Consider the following 15,908-nt stretch of genomic DNA (forward strand, 5'->3'; position numbering starts at 1 on the left):
AAGAACTATTCCCGAGGCAATTGTGGTATGTGATTTTGATTACTTCTCGACAGCAAGAGACGATAAATGTAAATGTATGACAGTCATGGGCAAGATGGCAAGATGACTAGGTAGCCCTGCTCTCCTTTTGGTTGGCTTAGATGAGTTGTGATAATGGTCTAGCCACTGGCTCAATATAGATCAGTCACTATATGAAATATTCCCCAATGGTAGTCTCCACCACTGATAAGAGGAGTGAGATTAAAATAGACTGGATCTCTGATTTCAATGATAGAGGGAACTCCCTCTCTACCAATGCAATTCAGCACAGCTTCTGCAATCTTTAATCTTAGAATATTTTCTAGAACATTGAATGTTGAATGACTTTCCAATGACATACTAATACCATCTGTCAGAGGCAAGACTCAAAGATAGGTCATATTGATGGAGACCTGCATTCTAGCCAGTATTCCATGCAGCCTCTCCCAAGAGAGGGAAAAACATGATTTTTTTTTCTGTTGTTATCATCATCATCATCTAATTTGATAGAATTCAGATAAAACCATCTCTGATACTAGTAACTCTCCTTACTCTTGTTCTTGTGTATGTATTTTTTCTGTGTTAACTATTGCACAGTGCATAAAATACCTGCCTTTTTCAATTAAGCAAGAAAAAAGTATTACGATATAATTTTATATTCTGGAACCATCTGAAGCATCCTTGGAACAACTCCAGTAACAGAAAGAATAGGGATGACTGTACTTCATCCTGTTCCCTCAAAATTTTATGATCTTTGCTAAGTTTCTATATGTTGAAAGTGTTTCATTCTAAGCAGCTTGGATACTATCACAAGTTAGGATGACAACATCTACTAAAATCATTGTTTTTTGTCTTTAATGAATTAATGTTGGTGATTGTGGTGTAACAGTTTGGTTTACGATATTGTTTTGATTCTAAATATAGCTTACTGTTTTCTTAACTTATTTAATCTTCATCTCTCTTTTTAAAATTTCCATAACAAAGATTTCTAAGAATGCTTTAAGAAATGGAATACTTACTGGAGATAAGAACATAGCCTCCCAAGTTAATGAATTTCATGGTACAACAACCCATTTGAATGTATTAAGTCTAATATGTTTTTAAGAAACTAGAGACAGGCGCAGCTATGGTGGCACCATGGATAGAGCACCAGCCTTGGATTCAGGAGCATCTAGTTCAAATCCAAGCCTCAGACACTTTAATACTTACTAGCTGTGTGACTCTGGGCAAGTCACTTAACCCCAATTGCCTCACCAAAAAAAAAAAAAAAATTAGAGAGAGGAAGCATGAATAATATTTAAACATATAGAAAAGATATGAATCTAGACAAAATATATGTATGAAATGTACAGATATGGATATATAGATTACCTATAAATACAGGTACAGACATAGCAAAGTTACAGGTAGCTATAATGATAGCTATACCTGACAACAGAAGCAGCATGGTAGAGCATATGGAAAGCTGGCTTTAGTATCAGGAAAAATGGAATTCAAATGTGCCCATCTGATACATACTACCTACGCTACCCCAGGAAAGCTACAGTTTTTCAGTCTCCAGCTACCTTTTTTATACCTAGAAGCTTCAGAGAAGGTATCAGCCTACGTTTGTAGAAGCGTCTTGTACTGATGAAATAAAGAGAGGCCTGTTCCAAACATACATACATGAATACATACACACACATATCTCAGTCCCTGTTATCTTGTACTTACACCTTAAATTGTTTATCAGATTTAACAGAAACATAAAGAATCAGAGAGAACCAGTGATTTGACCACTCAGTCAACATGGTAGGTTTTAATGAATCAAGGCCTAGAATTCATTCCTACATTGACTCCAATGATCAATTTACTACCAAGAACAATTTACCAAAGCTTTTTCAATCTGTTTCTCCTAAGGCTTAAAGATTCCCCCAACTCCACTCCAAAGAGAGGCTCAATTGTTAATAAATATAGCACAGGGGGATTTAATGAGGTAAAATTATCTCTTGCTCAATCACCATGTCATTAAACATTTTTTCATAGATCTTTATCTTTTATCTCCAAAAGTAGGTATAAGATGAGTGGTAATAGGAATAGGACCCCCCAAATTTAGATTTTTAAATGAACAGTGACATTTTCTTTTTCCATTAGGATAGATTTTTTTGTCACCTTGAGTAGAATGAGTCATTACTTGTCCTGTCATGCATCTTTTCTTCCTCAACCCAATGGCTTCTGATCCAAATAACCCCATTTGCCAATGCCTCAGACCACCTCAATTACACCAGACTTTATAGGGACTAGGGTCCACTTCTTTTATGTCCCCCAAGATGTAAAGAATTTAATGTAAGGGGGCGGCTAGGTGGCGCAGTGGATAAAGCACCGGCCCTGGATTCAGAAATCCTGAGTTCAAATCCAGTCTCAAACACTTGACACTTACTAGCTGTGTGACTTGGGCAAGTCACTTAACCCCACTGCCCGAAGAAAACAACAAAACAAAACAACAAAAAAAGAATTAATATGGAGGATTTATTCTTGCTCTAAGTACTTAAGTGTAATCACTTATGAAGATGACAGTGATAAGCTCCTTGGCCTTAATCTCCTTTACCGCCCTTGTGCATGGGAATTTATTACTTTCTATGTGTTTGATCTCTATGATGCTGCTCTATCCAGGTTCTCCAACTTCTCTGATTACTGTTTGAGGCAACTCTGAAAACTCTTTCACAATATCCAGTTGCTCCCATGAATTATCCTCAAGATGTTAATTTCTCAGGTCTCTGTTCTTCTTGCTTTAAAAAGAAACCTCCATCCCGATCTCATTATTTTCAATTTCTTCAATGATCCATATCTAGCCTGATGACTTTCCAATATTTGAGTCTAAGGTCCCATGCCATACCTGCCTTTCTTCTGTGTTGTTTCCTATCAGTTTATTACAGTTGCCTTCAGGTCCAAATGGATAATAGGATCAAAAGTGTAGAGCTGAAAAAGACCTCAAAGAATTTCAAGTCCAACATTTCATTTTATAGGTGAGTGAACTGAAGTTTAGAGGCTAAATGATTTGCCCAAAGTGAATTCAGAGTTGGGATCTGAACTTGTCCTCTGATTGCAGACAGTGCACTTTAAAATGTGCTCCTCCTGGGGCAGCAAGGTGGCACAGTGGATAAAGCACCAGCCTTGGATTCAGGAGGACCTGAGTTCAAATTTGGCCTCAAACACTTGACACTTACTAGCTATGTGACCTTGGGCAAGGCACTTAACCCTAATTGCCCTGCACCCCCCCCCAAAAAAAAACAATGTGCTCCTTCCCACATGGTCACTGTCTTTTACTTTCTCTGTCTGTCTGCCTCATCTTCTCTCTACTCAGTTAGCTGCTGCTTACTGGAAACAAGTATGATCATCATCCCTGCCTCCATAGCTGCCATCTGCTTGGCAGATTATTATGTCTCTAATACTCAGTAGACAGGGTAAGATAGTGAAATCAAAACCCTTACTTCTCATGCAGGTTATAGTCTTAAATGTCCCAAAAGGCAACTGATACCACAAGGTGCTAAGATTCAGAAAAATACGGAGGCCAGAAGGATATGGTGGATGATAGGATAAGCAACGATTCATTCTACTCTTGTTGCTGAAAGACGTTTTATTGTCTTGAAAACACAGCACTCTATGCCATTAGTTTTTATAATACTAGCTGCTGGATCAGAACCAAGACTGCCACTTCCCTCAACCTCATTATGTCTAAAACCAAATAATCTTCCCACACAATGTCTTCCATTTATGCCCTACTCCCACAACCTTGAAGTCTTAGCATATTTTGATTTCTCTCTCTTTTGACACCCTCATATTCATTAAGTCTTGTTGGTAAGTGTTCCCTTCTTGACCTTAACCTTGTTCCATTTTGTTTTGATCATTTTTTATGTGTGTAGGGGATGGACACATATTTGGGTAGAGATGTTATAACCCTCTACTAGTTGTAATCTCCATAAAGATAAAAAAAATTCATGGTTATATCTTCTCTGGAGTTTAGAAGACTTTACATATTGTGGATATTTAACAAATATTTGCTTGAATTAACTTGATATTATATTGATTTTTAATTTAACCTATATATCAGTGGAGACTCTAGGAAACTTATCCTTTGTCAGTTTGGCCAACTTCAAAATTTTTATTAATTTATTTTTTTCAATTAAAGTGGATTATTGGATACACACCCAAAATGAAGGAGGGAGGGAGAGAGGGAGGAAGGAAGGAAGACGAAAAGAATGAAGGGATGGAGGGAAGGAGGGAAGGAGAGATGGAAAGGGAAAGAAAATTTTAAATTCATGAAATATAATACATAAGATTAAAAGGAGAGCAATTTTTATTAATATACCATTATATACATGCACACATATGTGTTTGTCCACATGTATATATGGACACATAAACATATATATAGTCATATAACCATGTGTGTATATGTTTATATGTCCATAAACCCCAGATTTACAACCTTTTCTCTTGTTTATAATCTTCATGGATAATTTCTGACTATATCTAGGCATAGTTCCAGGAAATATTTGAATTTGATTCTTTCTAGCTTTCCCTAAAATATTCAATTCCTCTCAAGCCTCAAGCTAGCAAGGCATGGACCACAGAATGTTAATTGCACATAAGATTTTTTTTTTTTAAAAAGCACACCAAACAAGCAAACAAAAAAAGAAAGCACTAGTTACTGAGTTATCCTCTGTCTAAAACCCATTCACAAGCTTTTATCCAACCTAACTTTCCAACTCTATTACATTCTCCTCTCCATCTATTACACAGCCTATTCAAGCTGGCATTCTTGCTGTTCTACAAATAATACTACATCTTCCATATGTGTAATTAATTCCCTCCTCACCTCTACAATTTCAAATCCCCAATTTCTTTCAATGCTCTTCTCAAGCACTACCTTCTACATAAAGTTTTTTTTGATCCCTCTCCCCCGGTATTAGTACCTGACAATAAAAATAGAGGGTTCTGTTTTCTTTGAACATGAATCCAGGATATGATAGAAAAATCTATCAGTAGTTGTCAAAACTAATGACTACTATCCACTTTTGACAATGTGCATGTGGTCAGTTGGTCCTGCCAGAAGGAATCTTTAAAAAAATAGTTAAAAATTACAAAGCTTGGGGTAAGAAATTAAGTACAATAGCAATATTTTCAGAGTGCTGCTAAGAGAACTCCAGGGCTTCAAAAAAGGTGAGGGGGTGGAGGAAAAGATTTGGGAAGCAAACAGCTGTTTATTGCAGTCATCTCTGAGAACAACATTTATATATTTTTTGATTACAGCTTAAACTAATAATAATCAACATCTACTCAGCACTTCAAAGTATGTAAAATTCTTTACATTTGTTTTATTTTGTCCTTCATAACAATCATGTAAAAGTACATGCTACTGTTATGCCCACTTTTCCAGATGAGGAAAAACTGAGGCTAAGAGATTCCCCAGAATAGCACAGCTAGTGGATGGCTAAGAATTTGAATTCAGGTCTTCCTTACTTTAAGCTCAGAACTCTATCAATTATGCCAACTATGTGCTTATGGGAATATAGAATATTGGACATGGATAGAGTACATCTAAAGAGAGCTGATTAATAAATGTATTTCCTTGGAGTCTTGAAAAATCTTATAAAATATTCTTTAAGATGAAAAAAAAGAGTATGCTGGAGAAAGATGTTTATGTATTTTTATCAAGTTGATTCCATAAAGGGTAGCTACATATTGAAAGAAGTAAGACTTGTGATTTATGTGATTTCCCCTCTTATAATACTTTTCCAGTTATGCAATCATAATCAAATCAAATCAAATCAATATATTCATTGCTACTGGAAGAGAATTGTCATTTGACCTATGGTTCAAATAACCCTATTCAGCTAGTAATTCACAGGAGATAAAAGGAAGCAGCAATGAAATTCATGGTTTCAAATGCATATACACAAACACACAACATATGTGTACAAGAAAAGGAAAACTAGAGATTTAAACTTAAAAAGGTAACTTTTACCTTAAAGATATTATTTTGGCTTGGTAGGATAATGATCAATACCAGGATATGGTTTCAGAAAGCTGTAGGTTATTCCCTTAGAATAAAATAAATAAAAATGTGGGTGAGAGAAGTAGGATTTTATATTAAGAAGATATAATCATGTTTGCTTTGGCAACACATATACTAAAATTGGAATGATACAAGAAGATTAGTGTGGTTTCTGCATGTAAATTAGTAAAGTGAACCTTATTTTTCTCTTCTTCATTTCTATTTTTTAAAATATATGTTTGAAGGCTACCTGGAAAGGAAGATAGACAAAAGGGGGAAATTTAGACAATATTAAAGCAAAATACATCAATAAAGTGTTATTAAAAAGATATAGTCATATGTGAAACTCTGGGGTATATAAAGGAGAAGCACAATAAGTTATGATCAATCTAAAAAGAAACTGAAATGATGTTATCACCTGAGTATAAAATAGTTTATCACTATAATTTAATTATATTATAAATAAATAATTGATAGAGTTTAGTAAGTTATAGAAAACAAAAGAAATATATGTCAAAGATAACATAAAATGTCAAGCATGTAGATCCAAGAGAACATTGGTATCACTGACAATAATGAGCAAGTAGAGAAAGGGCCTTGTAGAATATTCTGATAGTCAATATTAAATACAATTTTAATAGTACTATTATTATTAATCAACACAAATTAAACTCAATACTGATAAAAATTAATGATACTGAATTTAAGATAATCATAGAAAGGCATCCAAGTAGAGTTGTCCAGATTTAGGTCAGGGATAAAACCACAGAATCATAGAGTTTGAAAGTTACCTCTGAAGTCATTTATCATTGAAATTAAGATTGTTTCTTAGCTCTAGAAGCAAATTATTGTCTCCATAGGTAGCAACCTACACCTGGTTTCTGGATATTAAACTTTTTGTGTGTGTGTGTGGTGCAATGGGGGTTAAGTGACTTGCCCAGGGTCACACAGCTAGTAAGTGTAAAGTGTCTGAGGCCAGATTTGAACTCAGGCACTCCTGAATACAGGGCGGGTGCTTTAACCACTGTACCACCTAGCTGCCCCATGGATATTAAACTTTGAAGAAAGGTGAGGTGGGGGGGGGGGCGGCCGGGGAATAAATCAAGGTTGTTTAAGACAATTGCCCTATCATTAAGAGAACAACGAAGGCCTTATATGGTCACTTTTGCCACCTCTTTCAAAAGCCTATTGAGTGTTTCCTTAGTCACATTTAAAAGAAGTTACTTTCTAATTTATAGTTTAAAAAATTAAAACATTAAAATAATGGAAAATTAGATCTATGAGGACACCTTAAAAAGTTTGGGGTTTTGTACCAATGATAAGAAATGGGAAAGAAAGTTGACTTTAGAAGACCTTTAAGATGAGTCCTCTTGAAGAGAATCATAGAGTTTTTTGCGTGTTTTTTTTCATTTTATTGAGTATAGTAAAATAGGAAACAGCCTTTGTATTTTTTAAAAAATCCCCCAAAGCCCAAGTTGAACATATCTTGAAGGGGGATAGGTTTCTGAATGTGAGAATGAGCTTCTTGGATGCTTCTTATGGATATTTTAATGTATGAGGCATATTTGTACTTGTTATAATATAATTATGGTCTTATTAAAAATTTTAGAGAATGAACTAGGCGATCTAAAGATCCTGTTTAGGCCATGATTCTGAGTCTTTTGTAACTAATGAGCTATAAGTCCATAGAAGGTTTAGTAAGAGAACAAAATTCATGAAATATTGGAGATTGAATGCCCATTTTCAACATTTTTAAGGTTATGAGATTACAATTATTAAATAATTTAGATCCCACTTTAAGATCGTTAGGCATTCTTGATCTAGAGGCAGCTAAAAGAGAGAATCAACACAATGGTATCAATGATTTTGAAATGTTGCAGTAGTAAGTGAATGGACTTCTGAGAACTAGACATGCAGGAGGGAATTGGGCACTGTAGCAGGGTGAGACAAAGACATCAGGCTGTCAAAGGCAGTAAGCAGGAAAAAATAAGGGCCAGACACATATGGTAACAATTGAGCACTGGAGGCCAGTCTTTGCCAAGCAGGATGGCAGAAGCCACAAAGAAGCCAGAACCAGTTGAAGCAGAAGGAAGGCCTTCAGCAATAGCAGAAACATCCTTGGGAAGAGACTGGCCCCTGGCATCAGAAAGCTAGTGAGAGCCAAGCAAGGGATGGCTCAACAGAAAACACTGGAACTGGGCAAGGACAGTCCACTGGCAACAAGACAAAACTAGTGAAGTGGGAAGTCAACATGAGAACCAGAGCCAGAACCAAAAGGGTAGGAGAAACATAAGCACAGGGAAGGTCCACAGCATAATTATGCCCAAATGCCCACTGACCATAAAAAGCAAGAAGTTTGAGTGGGATAAAGGATCATCCTTCAAACAGTCATAAATCAAGGCTCTATCAGTTGGGACCAGTGGCGCCTCATGAAATGTCAGCCTTGTACTGGGCATTCAGGCTCCTGGCAACAGCAAGGCACTGAGATAGATCCCAGTTACCACATAGAACTAGCAGGAACATTGAAGGTGCAAACAATAGTATCTGGGCTAACCTGGACCACTGAAATTCTGCCCATTAACCAAAAAGATAATGCCTATATCCAAAGGAGAATCAGAGAGTAAAAAGCCTAGTCTACTTGTGTGACATGTACCTTGGGACATGATAGAAATACAATTGAAATTTTCTTAACAAATTAGGGAGACATATTTGATATGTGCCAAAAGTGTTTTAGTTCTTTTGGAGGTTTTATGTGAAATACAAGATGTATGCATTCATTCATTCATTCATTCATTCATCCAGTCCTTGTTCTACAAACATTTGTTGAGAGCCTGTTACTTTCAAAGCATATGATGAATAGAATATTTTCTGTCCTCAAAGAAACTTACAATCTTCATGAGTATGGTATAGGTATTCCTGATCTCAGTCCCGGATGTGTGTATGCTTATCTACCCAAGAATAAACCCTAGATGGGGGGAGGAGGAAAGAAGAATCTAGTTCAGTGATGGAGGAGGCTGATCTTTCCTCAGTGGCTAAGGAATGTGCATTACTAATGTAAACAGAAAATCATGCCAGTTGTTTTTCTTAAAAGCTTGTTTGTTAGCCGATTTTGAATCTTGCATATTTGAACAATAGATAGTTTTCCTGCTTCACTTACAAGTATGCTCAAAGATAATGAAAGTGCCAGAAAGCAAAGTGATGTGATTCAAAAGACAATAAGGTGAGAGAAACAAGCACAAGCAAATCATGAGTGTAACCAAGTGTTGACCTATTGGCAAAAGAAGAAAAAAAATGAAAATGGGGCAAGAGAAATCTCAACAAATGAAAGGAGTTGAGAATCTAGGGGGTACTAGGTAAAAACCCAAAAAGATCTAGGTCCTAGTGCTGGCTCTGCTAACAGTGAATTTATTTGAATGCCATGAACCTCGGTTTCTTCATCTGTAAAATGAGAGTGTTAGACTAATAGTTCTCTTAAGTTCTATAACTCTTATTTTTAATAACGTTCACTGATATATTCAATTTACATTTGTCAGCTACTAAGTTACTGGCATTGTGCCAAATAGTCTATAGGATATGAAAGCAATAAAAGATTATATCCTCCCACTGCCTGAGCATATAAAGTGGGGAAGTTTGCCATGTATATACATGTATGTATGCAGAGATATATCACTTATGTATGTGTATGTGTGTATATAAGAATATACATACATATAATTATATATGAACGCTATGTATGTATGTATATGTTTATATATACACATATACTTTTATATATATATATATATATATACACAAATGTAAATTGAATATCACTGAATGTTATTAAAGGGAAGAGTTCAACACACTCATTGTTTCCCATACATATATTGGTGTATGTATGTTTATACATTTATGTTGGACTACTGGATGTTGAATGAGTTCACATATACTAAAGTGCTTCATAACCTTCGAAAGCTATGTAAAAATGAATTGACATCATGATCATTACAAGCAGTCATGTCCCCTGCTAAGGCCTTTTCTGATCCTACATTATGGTATGGAGGTGACGCTGATTCCCAAAGTCAAGGCCAGCAGAGTGCTGCACCTGCCTATCAAGCTAAAAAAGCTTTGATCGTGGCCCCTAGCGACAAAATGTGTGTCTGTGGTTTAAAGGTCCAGTGCAGATAAGAGGGGTAATGACCCCTCAATTATTCAATCAATCAATTACTTAGCAAGTATTTATTAAGCATTAAATTTTATCTCAGATACTCTCCTAGTCAAGAAATTTAAAAGGGGAAAAAAAGCAAATAGTCTCTCCTCTCAAGGAGTTTACATTCTATCAGAGAAGTTAATGGATTCTTTTTGACCAAAACCACTGTCAAAACTCTCTATTAAAGTATGGAGTAATTGTGATCTCTGTCAGTATAGGGATAACTGAAATCAGAACTGAAGTGTGAAAAGTAATGAAGTGATCAGTGTTGAATGAGTAAAAGCTTTTTGTGAACCCAGATCATTAGAGAAGAAGGGAGGGGGCAGCTAGGTGGAGCAGAGTGGATAGAGGACCGGCCCTGGATTCAGGAGTTCAAATCTGGCCTCAGACACTTAATACTTACTAGCTGTGTGACCCTGGGCAAGTCACTTAACCCCAATTGCCTCACTAAAAAAAAAAAAAAAAAAAAGAGAAGAAGGGAGGAGAATGTACATCCTCCAAGAAAAGGCCAGAAAAAGGCATCTTAGAAAATAAGAGTCATAAAGCTGTGCATACCCTTTGACCCAGCAATTCCACTTTTAGGTCTTTTGCCCAAAGAAATCATGGAAGGGGGAAAGGGACCCACGTGTACAAAAATATTTATAGCTGCTCTTTACATGGTAGCAAGGAATTGGAAGTTGAGGGGGTGCCCATCAATTGGGGAATGGCTGGACAAGTTGTGGTATATGAATACAATGGAATACTATTGTGCTGTAAGAAATGATGAGCAGGAGGAGTTCAGAGAAACCTGGAGGGTCTTACGTGAGCTGATGATGAGTGAGATGAGCAGAACCAGAAGAACATTGTACACAGTATCATCAACATTGAGTGTTGACCTACTGTGATGGACTATATTCTTCTCACCAATGCAATGGTACAGAAGAGTTCCAGGGAACTCATGATAGAAGAGGATCTCCAAATCCAAGAAAAAAAAAAAAAGAACTGTGGAGTATAGATGCTGATTGAACCATACTATTTCTTTTGTTTTGGGTGCTGGTTTTTTTTTTTTCTATTTTGAGGTTTTGCATCACTGCTCTCATTTTTTCTCTTGTAACAGGATTAATGCAGAAATAGGATTAATGTTATTATGTGTATATATATGTGTGTGTAAAAGTTGAGAACTATCTTTACATGTAATGGAAAAAATAAAATACCTTATACATAAAAAAAAATAAGAGTCAGAGTAAACTAAAGAGACTTCTGGCTACAAAGGTAAAGATATAATCTTGGAAAACAAAAGATTATATTAGCAAAAAATGGGGTTGACAGAATAAGGAAAAAAAAGAAAAGTTGACAGAGACTGAAAAATGTCAAGTTGGGATGTTTAGATTTTTTTCAGTTAAGTCACTGTAGTGACTTCATATGTATAATCATTATTATATCATTTACCTTTTCAAGGGATGGGAGGGAGATAATTTGGAAGTCAAATTTTTAAAAACGAATGTTAAAAATGGACATGTAATTGGGAAATATTTAATGAAATAAATTTAAAAATATTTGAAAAATAAGTCGCTGTAGTTTCTTGAACATGATGCAACTATATGTTTGACAAAAATTATCCTGTAAATTGTATGGTGGATGGATCATAGTGGGAGAAAGAAGCACCAACTGAGAGAGACAATCACTATTATTCTGGAAGGGAAGTTATAAGAACCTGTTTTAAGTTGGTGGCAGTTGATACCACTTACAGAATTTTTTTTTTCAGGGCCATGAGGGTTAAGTGATTTGTCTAGGGTTACACAGCTAGTAAGTATCAAGTGTCTGAGGCCACATTTGAACTCAGGTCCTCTTGAGTCCAGGGCTGGTACTTTATCCATTGTGCCACCTAGCTGCCCCCAACTCACAGACTTAATTGTTGCTCCTGGAAAAATGTTATCTTCACAGTTATGGTCTTTATTGGTGAGGCTCGTTCTTTTGCTACTACAAAAGCTAGGTCTCTTCTCTCCCTCAGTTTTCCATTTCCTCATTCTCTAGACAGCTGAACTATCTGTCAAATGCATATCCTTCATTATCCTTCTTTCAAATGCTTTCTGAAGCTCATTTTCTTCAAGAAGCCTTTTCTTGACCATTAAACCTCTTTCCTTCTTGCTTCCCCCTCCCACAATTAACTGAGCGTAGTGGACATCACAGCAGAAAGATCCAAATAGCATTATTCTTTTCCAGTGCCAATTCCCTCTGTTCTCCTAACATTAGATGGTGTAATTGTTTTATCTGCCCTTTTTAGTCATCCTGCTGACAGGGCAGGAACTGTCTTTTCCCTTATTTTAAAAAGTATATAAAGTGCCCAGTGATAATTAAATTATCTGCAGATGAGCGTATCGCATGGGGTAGCTGAAAACACACATCAGTATAATATCTTGAAAAATGAACATTACAGTCAAGACTCTCTGCTGAGTAATCACAAACTCAGTTCCCAAGGGGTTGTAAGTACTTTTCAGAGTTGTTTCGTTAATGTTTTTCTTGGGCTGAGTGATCACACATTGGGAGAATAAGTCATTGCCCTATGGACAAGTGGCCATTCCTGAACTCTGAAGTATAATAATGAAGATGATGATGATAACAAAAACAATAACAATAATAACAACAACAATAGCAATAAGCTTCTACATATCTGATTTCATAGATGTGGGAAAGCTTTCAGTGGGGAAACTAACTTCAGTGATACATATCAACAACTCATCTGTAACTTGTCATCTTTGAGAATTGCCACAGATGAGGACAAGTTCAGTGAAGTGTCCATGCTTTGATGGCTAGTATATGTCAGGGGCAAGATGTGACCAAGGCCTTCTGATTCCAAGACCAGCCTTCTACTTACTTTGCCATATTTTTTTTCTATTTCATATTTTTCTATGTTACAGTGTTGGAATTTGGGGTCAGTGGCATTTTTGTGAAAGAAGAAAACCTTTTCTCAACTCAAGTAAAATTCCATTGAGACAATTTGGAGTTAGATTAGACTTTGTTAGTCAATCAGACATAGGAGTATAAAATTTAATTAGCCAGATTTTGGGGGGCTTGTTTTTCTGCCATATAAACTATGAGCAATATTAGAGTTATGTCACATTACATGGCCACGTAAGCCATTGAACTTTAGTTCATCTTGTCTGATGAAACCATCGTTTTACAGACAAAAGTGGGATAAACAATTAGCCAAACTAGGAGAATTGATTCTTGAAGAATTAGCAAGATCACAGTCTTGTACAAAGGAGATTCGATTTTTTTCAAGGTCTCCCATTGCATCACCTGCCTTATTTATCACCAGGAATCTAACAAAAAATTACTTAAGAAATCTAGATTCTCATTAGTACAAATCTGGGATCTTCTAACCCAATGACATAGGCACTATACATGCTACCAAACCCATTTTTCAGACAAGGAAATCAAGGCTGTTGGAGTTTAAATAATGCATTCATAAGGTCACAAAGTTAGAAAGCAGTCTTTAAAAGATTCAGAAGAGATTTTAGGAATTTGAACTTCCCTATTCAGTAGGGTGGCTAGGAAGAAGTAGACACTAGACTTTGGGTGACCAATAAGGAAGCTACTCTAACAATACAATTATGAAATGATGAGAGCTTGCACTAAGATGATGACAGTGAAAGTAGAAAAGAAGAGACAAACCAAATATATCATTATAATCTCTGTATATATGTGAAGGTATTTTGGAAAATCAATGCCACATGGCTTGATTTATACTACTACTTTGATAAATTTAATAGATTATACAGTGTTTAGAACATTGGATCTGGACTCAGAAAAACCTGAAATTTTATTTGCATATTTTAGATAGATAAACTAAGGTTCAGAGAAGTCAAATACCATCATGCCAAGGAAGTCACTGAAGCTGACCAAAAAACAAAAACAAAAACAAAATGAAACAAAAAACCAAGCAAAGAAAATACCCACTGATGTATGACAAATCAGATGATGTATTTGTATTGTATCTATCATAGATCATTAGCATGCTAAACACAACTGGATCAGATTGGGCAAGGATGTTAACTCTGAAAAGCAAAGCTTTTAAAAGGAAAAATCCTGTCAAGCTAATCTAATTTCCTCCATGACAGAGTGATTGAGTTTTTAGGGTGGAAGAAAATTATATCATTTGCATTAACTTCACAAGGGTTTTGATTCTATATGGCATACCTATCAGCAAACTCAAAATAATAATCATGATAGGAATGATAAAGGCAATACTTTGTTTCCATAGACTCCTGATGGCTCATCATGGTGTCAAGGCAACTCTGGGTCCTTGAAGGCTATACCAGTACAATACATCATTTATCAAGCTCAAAGAACTTTGAGTAAAAGCCCAGCGATGGCAGACAAGTTTTTTCTTCTTACTATCTGTCCAACATTGTTGTTGTTATTTAGTCATTTTTAGTCATGTCTGACACTTCATGACCCTTTTTAGGGTTTTCTTCTCAAAGATAATCAAGAGGTTTCCAGCTAGTGTCTGAGGCTGTATTTGAACTAAAAAAAGATGAGCCTTCCTGACGCAAAGCTTGGCACTCTATCTAGAGTGCCACCTAGCTGCCCTGCACACCATTATGCTACCTGAAAAAATGTGGCATAATGTAGTAAAAGGGTTCTCAAATTCTTCATGGAATCTTAGGGAATCTTGTGATAGATTTCAGGAGTAGCATGAACTTGGATGGGGGAAAGATATATCTTTTTAAAAAAGTATTATTTTCCTTTCTAAAAAAGTATAATTATTTTCTTTCTAATCATTGGTACTTTTATTTCATACATTTAAAAACATTATTTTGCGGGAGATTCTCTAAGTTTCATCAGACTACCAAGGATTCCATCACCCCTCCTCCCCCCCCCACACACACACCAAGAACTCCTTCTATAGTGGAGAGAATGCTATGCTTGGAATCAGGGAAAAAAACAAAACAACTGAGTTCAAATCTGACTTCTGATACTTACTTGTCATGAGAACCTGGGCAGATCATTTAAACTCTCTTAACCTCTTTTCCCTCATAAATAAAATAAATTAATTGGGCATGACGGCCTTTATAGTCCCTTGAATTTCTAAATCTATGTTCTTGTGATTATTGGATATAGAGTTGGGAAGGACATTAGACTTCATCCAATCAAAGGCCTTTCTTTTAAAGACGAGGAAGTAAAAAGCCAAAGAAACAAAGTCCCTTTCCCTAGGTCATATAGGTAATTAGTGACAACTAGAAGTAAAGTTATCTGACTCCAAAGCTAGTGATTTTCTCAAACACAGTAAACTGCTTTTCAAGTATTGCCAAGAAGAAAATGCTTCCAACATTTTTTCTATTATGTTTGCAAACTATTAAGTATCTCTTATCCTTCTAAATGTAACTTGCAGTGTATTGTGTTGCTTTGTAGATGTGTACCCTCTTTAATTCTTAAGAACCCTAGAGAGGATAAAGAAGAAACTCACAGACACTAAGGACTTGATTATTTTTTTAATCATAAAAGTATTTTATTATTTTCCAGTTACATATAAAGATAGTTTTCAACATTTGTTTTCATAAGATTTTTAGTTCCAAATTTTTCTCCCTCCCTTTCTTCCCTCCTCCCTCGCCAATAGAGAAAGCAATCTGATATAGGTTATATATGTACAATCATAGTAAACATTTCTACATTAGTCATGTT

The sequence above is a fragment of the Dromiciops gliroides genome, chromosome 3 (assembly GCF_019393635.1).
Source record: "Dromiciops gliroides isolate mDroGli1 chromosome 3, mDroGli1.pri, whole genome shotgun sequence".
Lineage (NCBI taxonomy): Eukaryota > Metazoa > Chordata > Mammalia > Microbiotheria > Microbiotheriidae > Dromiciops > Dromiciops gliroides.